Source organism: Colobus angolensis, unplaced genomic scaffold (assembly GCF_000951035.1).
Source record: "Colobus angolensis palliatus isolate OR3802 unplaced genomic scaffold, Cang.pa_1.0 Scaffold127, whole genome shotgun sequence".
NCBI lineage: Eukaryota > Metazoa > Chordata > Mammalia > Primates > Cercopithecidae > Colobus > Colobus angolensis.
The window spans coordinates 7,778,360-7,790,245 of record NW_012113919.1 but is presented as its reverse complement, the minus strand read 5'-3'; the positions used below and the strand labels follow the sequence as shown (position 1 = coordinate 7,790,245).

The following is an 11,886-nucleotide window of genomic DNA, read 5'->3' as shown; positions in this document are numbered from 1 at the left end:
CTTTCTTCTGCTTGTTTGATTCTATTGCCAAGACTTTCCAGTGTGTTTTGCATTTCTCTAAGTGTGTCTTTGATTCCTAGAAGTGGTGATTGTTTTTCCTTTATTTCATTGAAAATTTTTCCTTTCATATCCTGTATCATGTTTTTGATTTCTTTAAGTTGGGCTTCACCTTTCTCTGGTGTCTCCTTGACTAGCTTAATAATTGGCTTTCTGAATTCTTTTTCTGGCAATTCAGAGATTATTTTCTTGGTTTGGATACATTGCTGGTGAGCTGGTATGATCTTTTGGGGGTGTTAAAGAACCTTGTTTCGTCATATTACCAGAATTGTTTTTCTGGTTACTTCTCATTTGGGCAGAATATGTCAGACGGAAGATCTGGGATTCAAGGGCTGCCATTCAGATGCTTTTGTCCCACAGGGTGCTCCCTTGATGTGGTGTTCTCCCTGTTCCCATAGAAATGGGGCTTCCTGAGAGCTGAACTGAGTAGTAATTGTTTTTGCTCTTTTGGGTCTAGCCACTCAGGGGAGCTACTGGGCTCCAGGCTGGTAGTGGGGAGTGTCTGCAAAGAGTCTTGTGATGTGATCAGTCTTCAGGTCTTGCAGCCGTGAATACTAACACATGCTTCGGTGGAGGTAGCAGGGAAGTGAAGTGGACTCTATGATGGTCCTTTGTTGTGTTTTTATTTAGTGTGCTGGCTTTGTGTTAATTGGCCTCAAGTCAGGAGGTAGCACTTCCAAGAGTACATCAGCTGTGATCCTATGGGAGGATGCAAACTTGCCCTGGGGACACCTTGTTAAGTATTCAGGAATAACAGATGGTGATCAGGGCTATAGAGCTCTCAAGAGATTATGACCTTTGTCTTTGGCTACCAGGATAGGTAGAGAAAGACTCACCAGGTTGGGGCAGGGATAGGTATATCTGAGCTTAGCCTCTCCTTGGGCAGGGCTTGCTGTGACTATTGTGGGAGATGGGGTATGGTTACCAGTTCAATGGAGTTATATTCCCAGGGAGATTATGACTGCCTCTGCTGATTCATGCAGGTCGTTAGGGAGGTGGGGAAAAGCCAGGAGTCACTGGTTTCACTCTGCTCCTCTGCAGCCCGCAGTCCTAAAGGTCAGTTGCACTCCCACTGTGGTCCCCTAACAGCACCGAGTCTATTTCCAGGCAGCTGCTGACTAGGACTGAGAATTTGCCTCAGAACACTAGCCTTGCCATTGAGAAAGCAAGCAGACTCTCAGTTTTTTGGCATCTCAAGTAGCCTGCATGGGTGACCCGGTTCCTTCAAAGGGCCTGTGGATTCCCTCCAACTTTCCAAGTATGTTCCTGTGGTAGTTCTTGGAGCAAAAGTTTACAATGCGATTCTTCACATGCTGCTCTGTCTGACCAAGTGGGAGCTGCAGACTTTAGTCCCATCCTCTACCCACCATCTTAATCTTCAGTGTCCAATTTGAGATGCTCCTTATGTTGTAGTTATCAGAGTGCTTCTACAGCATGGAAGCCTTACAAATTCACTCCCCTGGACAGCAGAGGAGAAGCCTAGAGATGTGAGGCAGACATTTGGAACCACTTTTTCACCAAGGATTTGCTCTGAGGAGAGTGGGGATCTGAGAAACTGAGCAGTTATCTGTGGTTGAGAGGCTGAGAAACTTACCAGAGGTTTGGACAATTGCACAGAGTTGATGAGAGGACATAAATTGGAATTTGAGGCTAACCTGGGAGAAGGATCCTGGATTCCACCCCTGCCAAAATTGCAGTTGGGACCCTGAGAGGATATGCCTTAGGTTAGGTGAAGAGAAAATATGCCAGCAATCACAGTAACTGAAGCCAGCTCCAAAGCAAGTCAATGTCCATTTGTATTAAGGTTACCTGAACACTGTTTAACTGATTCTTGAAGCAAACACTTTTGGATGAAAAAGTAATATGAGTTTTAAGTTATCTTGCACTGTTTTATACATAATTTCTTGGTCTCATGCAAAAATAATCAGGCATGCAGCAACACAATAACAGCAACAACAACAATAACACACACACACACACACATACACTGAAAGCAAATCAAAGAAACAAAGAAAAAAAACAGAAACAGAAATATTGCAGTAAAACTGCCAAAAACAAAGACAAAGAGGAGAATTATAAAGGCAGCAAGAAAATAGAATTAGAGAAGCCAGAAAAAAGCATGTTGCCTTCAAAACACTTCCCCAAAGAAACAATAGAAGACAGCAGACAATGGGCTGAAATCATTGAAGTGCCACCCTAGAACCCTAGAATTCAATACCTTGTGAAAATATCATTCATAAATGAAGATAATTGTTAATTTTTGAAAAACAAAAACTGGAAGAAATCAGCTGTGCAAGTCCCCAGTTAAAGAAAATGCTATAGGAAGAATTTTTTGGCATTGGAAAACACTCACAGATAGAACCATAGGGATAAAGAAAGCAGAAGAAAGAATGTGACAGGCAAATTTGAAGGTGGATTAAATGAAATTGACTAAGGAAAAATTATGTGTTGTAGAACTTTATATATAATACTTATGCACAATTAAGTACATATTATATATATACATGCACACTAATTAAAGCACATATCTACAATGAAACTAAAGGCATGGGGAAATAACTGGAGACAGGTGTTCTAAGAATTCTAAGACCCCTATATTGTCTGACATCTGGAGATATTGTAGGACACACACTCTGTGTCCTATATTAGTCCTGTGTTTTATTTTGCCATTAATAAGCTAAGTGTATCTTATACATTTTATTTTTATTTTTTAAATTTTTATTTATTTATTTATTTATTTTTTGAGACGGAGTCTTGGTCTGTCACCCAGGCTGGAGTGCAGTGGCGCGATCTCGGCTCACTGCAAGCTCCGCCTCCTGGGTTTACGCCATTCTCCGGCCTCAGCCTCCCAAGGAGCTGGGACTACAGGCGCCCGCCACCTCGCCCGGCTAGTTTTTGGTAGTATTTTTAAGTAGAGACGGGGTTTCTCTGTGTTAGCCAGCATGGTCTCGATCTCCTGACCTCGTGATCCGCCCGTCTTGGCCTCCCAAAGTGCTGGGATTACAGGCTTGAGCCACCGGGCCCGGCCATCTTATACATTTTAAATGAGTTATCAACTAAAACTAAAATAATAACTAGCAAATTTTCAAAAAGGAAAATGGAAGTTGATTAAAAAACATATAATACATCCAAAAAATGGACGAAACAGTGAAGAAATTATAAAATATAAAAGAGTCTACTTAAACACACACGTCAGTGATTAGGGTAATTATAAATGAATTAAACGACACATTTTTTAGAAGTTTGTCACACTGGTTTTAAAAAAATATATATATTGCATATTACTATCAAAACTCCCTGTAGTAAATATAAGATAGGTAGAGTAGTGTGAAAAAAATAAGCACAATGAAAACATTTATCAAAATAGAACTTGCCTACCAATATATAGAGAAACTTTAACCTATGCTGGCATGTGATTTGCTTTAAAAAAATAGCAATTATTTTTATTACATCTTGAGTTTGACCTGGAGATGTTATTGTCTGGATTTATTTTTCATTCTCTACCCTTCACAATGTTTAATTTTTCTCCCACATTGCTTATTTCAGAATTTTTTCATTCCAGAATTATCTGATATTGATACTACCATTGATGTATTTATTAGAATTCTGCAATAAATTCTTCATAACAAACTCAAAATCTCAATGGCTTACAGAAAGTTGTTGTTGTTTGTTTTTTTAACTTATAGAAACATGGGCTTAGATATTCCCCATGAGTTCCTCATTCTGGAATTAGTACTAGCCTTGGTTATGCTCTTTTCAAGGTAGATAGTAGAAGAAATGTAAGAGCTAAGCTAAACTACAAACCACATAAGCGCATTTTAAACAGAAACTCATGGCATCTCCTAATATCCTATTATTGGCCACAAGTATCATTTGGTGCAGCCTTCGTTGATGTGATATGCTGGAAGATCTGTGTTCGCTCCTGGAGGCACTGCAGTCACATGGCAACTGTTGGTGTATCATTTTATTATAAGAAGGGAGTGAAGAGACGGAACAATAATTTTATGCGTTACATTTGGCAAATTTACCTTTACTTTTGTTCAATTGTCAATTCCATAAGAAATCACGTACATAAGCCCACAATGTAGGCACAATACAGTAATATATTCCAGCAGTGTACCATTTCGTCCTCGCAGTTTTATTGTTTCTTGCCCATACATACACATTTGTTCAGAATAAGCTCTGTGTATATGTATATGTATGTGCAATTTACATATGTTTATATAAATTACATATTTTTAAAATTAGTTCAATATGGTTATAATATGTGTTCACTAAATACTTGAAGAGGCTTGCCCAGAGGCAACGCGTTATCTCAACTGATTGTTCACAGTCACAGATGGAACTTCTGTTCTACTTTTTTCCTCCTCACTATTGCACTTGACTAGTCTTTAAAAAAAAAGTAAAAAAATAAATACTTGTTAAAGAAATAAAATTTTTGAGATGGAATCTCACTCTGTTTGCCCAGGCTGGAGTGCAGTGGCATGATCTTGGCTCATTGCAACATCTGCCTTCTGGGTTCAAGTGATTTTCCTGCCTCAGCCTCCCAGGTAGCTGGAATTACAGGCACCCACCACCACGCTTGGCTAATTATTTTTTTTTATATAAGAAAATGATTTTGTTCTTAATTTTTATTTCCTATACAGTTTACAAATACACTTTTACTCTGATAATACAGCTTTGCAACTAGCAAAGCAGTTGTGCTAACACTCATAAATACAGGTGGGGAGACAATTAACATCCACTAATATTTCTCTACATAAACTATTATTTTAATGTCATTTTTTTAAACAAACAGTTGCAAATAGACTACATAACATATGTGGGCAAAAAGGCAATTAAGTGACTCTCTTGAAACACTAAATGTATAATAAACAGCATATTATCAACATTTACATGATTCACATCAACATGATGACATCCTAAAATGTATTCCTTTTAAAGGATAGATTTATCAATAAATATTACATACCTTTTAATACTCTGGTACAATACTTCATATACTGCAGGAAAATTAATTGTGGATCTAGTCATCAGCTTAATCAAGGATCCTTTTCCCATAAGATTTTATTAATAAAAGAATCACAATTAGGTCATAAATAAACAGGCAAATTATTAATTACATGATTTGAGGCTTAGGATGAAAACTTGTCAAAAGTAGTTTGATAAAAAACAAAGTTATATGACACACTAAACCAACTGTTCAATAGTTTTTGCCTTGTGTGGACTGCCCATAGTGAAAAAGGAACACATTTTTAGTGAAGAAAGATACAGTAAACTATATTTTGGAACTTTTCAAGAGGAAGAAGGAAAAAAGATTTCAGCAAAATTAAGGGCAAATACAGATCCTAACAAAGGCATCCTGACATCAGGGAGGCCATATGCTTGCTATGTGCAAAACTTGATTCCCCCAACAACATACAGAGAACAAAAACTGCACTGGCTTTGTAGTTATGTCTATAGCCTAAGTTTCTCTTATGGTTACTAGGCTACAACAAAACACTTCACAATTGCCAGCCTTTCCACATGTCTCTCAATTAAAAATAACTCAAGATGTTATTAGTTCTTAAAATCCCCAATAAAATAACCTCTAAAAATAATCTTGACCATTTTCTTCACTGTTTACCCGAAGCAACTGGGCTTTTTAAATAATGCACGCACATACTACAAAAGTCCTATCCATGTTTTCTCAACCCCATTTAACCACATTTGAAAAGACCTTGATTTCAGTAAGAGAGATGACCGTAAGTTTCAGAAGGGCCACACACTAGACATGAAGCACCTTTTAGTTTTAAAAAAAAAAAGTTACTAAGACTGTGAAATTTGGCTTTTTTTAAAAAACCCCAATACTATGTGCCAGATAACTCTTTCACCCCAAAATATAAAATCTTATGCTTATAATTTTAAAATCCTCAGTGAGCTATGGAATAGTGTGCACATTTAATACCTACCAGCAACCTAGAAGTGAACAGCATCCATGTGTCTATCACACTGACTTTCCAAATAACTGATTCACCCATTACTGACTGCTCTGGCCCTGGGCTCTCTGACTTCCTTAGAAACCACCTCTTTGGAACTTTCATTTCCACAACTTTTTTACAAACCTGAACCTTGACCTTTCTCCATCATCCCAGCCTCTTTGCCTGATTCCATCTCATGTAAAGTAAACTCATTTGAGAACCTGCAATCACCTTTTACCAAGCACGTAATAAGCCTTAGCAGCCTAGAGATTATGATAACTCTGGCCTTGGCCTAAGTTCACATAAGAACATGATAGTTTGTTGACCTCATGGAGGGAAATCTAAGTGAAATCAGTATCTTATAACAAACAAAGCTAGCCAATATCAGGTATTTCCATTCTGAGTATAAAAGCAACTGATCTTAGGCAACAGGCAGAGATGTTAATGCAGGAGATACATTTGTATAATCAAACTCTTGTGTGCTGGTGAAAGATTTTATCCCTAAAGTCAAGTCAAGACAAAACCAAAGCAAAATGGGGAATAAGTCAACGTAGCAATGCAATAAAAAGAACAGGATTCAAGCTTCTTGCTGCAAATACTGAACTGAAATATTTTTCTTTACAAATTTGAACTAGAAAACAGCAGTCACGACATTTCCCTAATAGGGAAATACCTTCAGGCCACAGCTGTGTTCTGAAGCTATTCAAAGTTCAGTGAATACTGGGGGGTAGGGGTGGGGCTGATATACATTTTGTCAGTGAGAATGGCAACCAAACTACCTGAGAGTCTCAAGGGACTGAGAAACCTCAGAAAGGAACTACTCCCAGGGCTGGACCTAGGCCTTCCTTTCAGGAGCCACAGTCAGAAGAATCCTAGGAGACCATAACTTCACGGCAAAGATGCCATAGCATTTTATTACCGTCACAATAGTCAACCAACAATATTTTCATTGAAATATCTGCACTGAATCATGATTAAATGTATGAGACAAAGAGGGATGTCTTTGGAGAAGGCACTTAATGTAGAACATTAGCCAATCTCACCAGTTGGCTAAAACAAAAATGAGTTTGTTCAACCTGGCTGGAGGCCTGTTACGGCTGTTCTTTCTCACTGTGGCCTGACTGAAAACCAGTAGCATTAAGAAAGAGTCACATTTCCCAAGTCTGGGGGTGCCCCAGTGGGGTGGTGCTGCTCTCAAAAGCCTTGTGCCCCTAAACACATCCATCCTCACAAGATCAGTTTCCCTAAGTGCTGGTTCCAAAAATAGGCTCAGGGTTGGCAGAAATCATCCAGGAAGCTTCTTGAAGGCCCTTTCTCTATTTCTCAGTCTGACTTTCAGCTTATCCCAGCTACTGTAAGCAACTTCAACTTCCCAAGGTCACTAGCAACTTCTACTTTTGCTAATATCCTTGGTTGTCCATGGCACTGGTTGTGACCATCTGTTAGAGTAGTGGCCCCCCAATTAACCGCACCTGCACTTCACACCCTTTTCTTGAATCTGGGCTGGGCTTGTGACTTGTTTAGTAAGTAAAGGGCATAATCCAGCTATCTTTTGATTAGAAAAAATCATCATCATCATCATCATCAATAGAGGGCAGTAGAAGGGACACAGTGACAATTCTGGATTTAAGTCTTCAGAAGGCCTGATCACTTCTGCTTTTGAGCTCTTGGGAGCTCTGAGCTGCATGTGACAGGTCTAGCTACCTGCCAGCCAGGCCACTGAAAGAGACTACATGGAGAAGGAGACACTCAGGACTGTAGGCAGAGAGAGAAGGCCAGCCATCCCAGTCTCTCTGCTGACCTGCTGACCACATGAGTGGCCATCTGCAGGCTGGCAGAAGAACAGTCCAGCTGAGCCCAGCTCAGACTGAAGAACAGTTGGGGGTGGGATTTCTTTAAGCAAATAAAGTTTTGGGGTAAGTTTGTCGGCAACATTTGACAACCGAAAACACTGGTCATTCATAGATGCCTTGTTTCTAAGTACAAAACAATTACTCAAATGCAAAGAAAATGTGGTAAACATTTTCCCACCACAACCTTCTCAGTCAACAACTGAACTATAATTGGTCATTGGCTGAAAAAAAAAAAAGCCACACCTCTTATCTTAATTCATAAATATCCATGATTCTTTTTCTATGACTCTTTAATGCCAACACAAAGGTAGACCAGTCAGCTTCTGACAGTCTCAGGGACTGGCTTAATTTTCATTTGGCCAAAAATAGAAGCCATCAAAATGAATTATCCACTACTGGATACATGATGGTAAATGAGATTGTTCTCACTTTTCTAGGATGTTGTTACTTAATTTTCCCAAATCGTTTCTTCTTATCATCCCCCATAATGAGGGACAAAAAATAAACTGGTTAAGGTTGTAAAAAGAAGAAAAAAAAAGCCTATTACTAAAATTTGAATCCCCACCATCTGCAAAATACAGTGCACAGTTTAACTGCTTCCTCAAGATAAAACAAATTCTATAAAATATAATGTTGTCTACGTTGTAGAGATGATTCTTCTTATCTGGGGAAATGAGTAATTGGGAAGCAGGTATTGTTGAGTTAAAATACAGTGGTCTTTAAATGGTTTCAAATTTTGCTTATCAGAGGTAGTCAACCACAATGCAAGCCTTCCAAATTCAAATTCTGTCTTCACATAAACTTTCTCGCATCTGTTCTTGATCTTTTTAGGGAGAGGGTGAAAGTCCACATCTATTTCTGTGCTGAAGTTCTGGCAGGTCTTCTCATCTGAAACTTTTCTGCTGTTGCATCACGTTTTCAGACTCTAGCACTGTTTCTCTCATTTCTGCACAGGGTGGTGTTGGAGTACAAGGCAGGATGGGGTTCTGATCTCCACTTGTCTGGTCTGCTAGAGAATACTTAATATTTGTATATTTGTGCCCTTTCCTTTTGCTTTTCTGCTCTTCAATCCTGTGCTGTAGTGTTTCAATATAATGCTGGACTGCCATATAGATAAATCGGTACTGTGCTTCTGTCTGGACCATCCCTGACCTCTGAGACAACACCATCTGGATGGTTTTGGGAATGTCAATGTCACAGTCAACACCTTTCTCTCTGATTATATCAATAAGAATATCAATCACAATCAATGTCCCTGTTCGGCCAATTCCAGCACTGCAGTGCACCACGAATGGTCCTGCATCCATGATGCTCTCCTGTTTATGGTACACCTCCTCCAGGAAGTCCAGCATGCCCCCAGAGTCTCTGGGCACTCCATGGTCCAGCCAGGTCTGAAAGTGGTATTGCCAGACCATTTTCTCCATGTTCCCTTGTCCAATCTTTGAAAGTTTAAGTTCTCTTAGCGTATAGTCATGAAGGGTGCTTTCTTTGACCTTCCTAACACGCATGACATCATATTCTTTTAGAGCATACTCATCAGGACAGTATTTGACACATTTACTCTTTTCTCTCTCCACTTCTTTTGTTGTCATGACAATCACTTGGGAGTTTTCCTGGAGCACCATCTGCAAAAGTTACTCACCATGTTTTGCAGGCAGCCTTGTGTGGCAATGTAACTCTTTTTGGACTTTAAATTGTTGCACTTGGTTTCAAATTCAGACATGATGATATCTGCGTTGATGTAATCTGAAACAGGCTCATTGGGATCACTGTCTTGTAAGACAACCCTGGTATGATCAAAGGGCAAGATTTTTTATATCTTTTTTTGTTTTTGTTTTCTTGTCGTTGACCCTCTTTTCGGCTGTAGAGAGTTTTGCCCTCTTGTTGTTGTAGTGTCTCAAATTCTTCCCAAAAGCCTTGTTTGACTTTGTCTATGGCTCAGCTAATTTGCATAGTTCTCGAACTCTGCAACATTTATACAAGCATTTATACAAGTCGTGTTAAAGGGCTGCTTGAGTTGTAGCACTGTACCCAATGTTTCCATCATAGGATTCTTCTTATAATGTTCCTCAAGATCTGTCAAAAGAATCAAACTGTTCTCCTCCACCAACGCCGTATTTCAGTTCCTTTCAGAGGTAGGATCTGCACAGTTCAGAGGATGTTTAAGCTCAACAACATCTCCATTCTTCTCTTTTAATTGTCCATGATGTTTCATGTAATACTGGACCAACTCAGCCAAAGTGGCAAATTTCTCCCCTCCATACAAGTCATAGTAATCACCAGTGTTCTGAATCTTGATGTGGGTGACAGCTCCATTTCTTCCAATGGAAAGTGTGAAGTCTCCAGGGTTACTTTTACTAGGCCTTGCCAAAAAGCTGCCATCAACTCCTTTTGTCATCAGGTTTTCTGCCTCCATACCAGTGATATTTGGGTGAAACCATCTCCGCGATGTCATGTTCCTCCCTCCCTCCGGCTCCACAAGGGACCCGCTCCTTGCTCAGGCTCCACTGGACTCAGTCACATCGGGCTGGTCCAAGGGAGGCCGGCTTGGGACCGGACTCAGGGCAAAGCCAGCCGTCCATTCACAGACCCCTCCTCCAGGCCTCAGGATCCCGGAGACTATGCAACCACTTCCCATTCCAGCTTGCTTCTCCTCTGGCTAATTTTTGTACTTTTAGTGGAGACGGGGTTTCACACTTTTGGTCCGGCTGGTCTTGAACTCCTGACCTAAAGTGATCCACCCTCCTTGGCCTTCCAAAGTGCTAAGATTATAGGCTTGAGCCACCATGCCTGGTTGGGCCTCTATTTCAATATTATTTTTATTTGGATGGACATCTGGAGAAGCCTATGCTGCATTATATCACTTTGCTTTCCATAACTTATTATAGAAATATCTATATAACAAGCTATATATAATTTCATGAATTTCAAATAAAACGCTGAAGGTCTGAGCATGGGATTCAATCATACAAAATAGTAATTGTAATATCCAAAATCAGAAAGATACGGGTTTTCTGTTATTGAACTATCTCACTATATTTTTCTTAGCTTATAGGAACAACTGAAGAAAATTATGGTGTATTATAGGATAGATACGATTTTCGTGAATTTCCAATAAAATTCTAGAGGCTCTCATAAGAAGACCAACAGTGCAAAGTAGTAAAACTGAGATATCCACTATTAGAAAGATGCAAACTTCAAAATGATATTCTTGCCATTTGATAGAATTGCTTTTGTACATCTATACATTCAGAGTTTTGGTTTGTTTTCTGAACTGGTTATGAGAAGAAACAGGATTTTTAGGAAATGAAACTTTATTTTCCACTGTATTTTAGTTTTATACCTTAAACTTCTTTTATTTAAAATATTTTGCATTTATTTTTTAGCATCCTTTCTTCTTCTCATACTTATGTGTTGACTCAGGGGGTACCTGATAAAATAGATACAATTGATTATTCCTATAAAGATTTATATGCCCCCAAAAGTGGAAGTTGTCTTACTTTTTCATAATTTGTTTCTTTATATCTGAATAACACTTAAATGTAAAGGTTACATGGTGAATACAGACAAGATAGATTTTAAATAGTCTATTGTTTTACAGACCATTTAATATATGCTTCTAAGACTAAAAAGTAATACCTAACCCTTATGCTATCTATCAGACTCATTGCTTCATGAGGATCCTCCTAGTTTCATGAGGATGCATAAGTATATTTTAGGCATCACTGTATTTTTAATGCTTAGTATTGAGACAACAGTATGGGAGGGGTTCAATAAATAGTTTTCAAATGTTTAAGTCTGGGGACTAATTTCAGCAGGAAATTAATGTATAAATATTTATCAAAACACTATTGAACCCTTAAAGTTGTTATGATTTTTTATAAGTGTTGATAACAAAAACAGATGTGATTTTAGCCTGATTTGTACTTATAATCCAGAGATAGAGAAGCACATTAATAAAACGCAACAGACACTATAAATGTGCATCCATCATTACTGCTATAAAGGAACTAACT

At 38.8% G+C, this 11,886-nt stretch overlaps 1 pseudogene; it reads right to left on the bottom strand.

The window, feature by feature from the left end:
* Positions 1 to 8,754: 8,754 nt before the first annotated feature.
* Positions 8,755 to 10,325, bottom strand: LOC105505596 (annotated as a pseudogene).
* Positions 10,326 to 11,886: the final 1,561 nt, after the last annotated feature.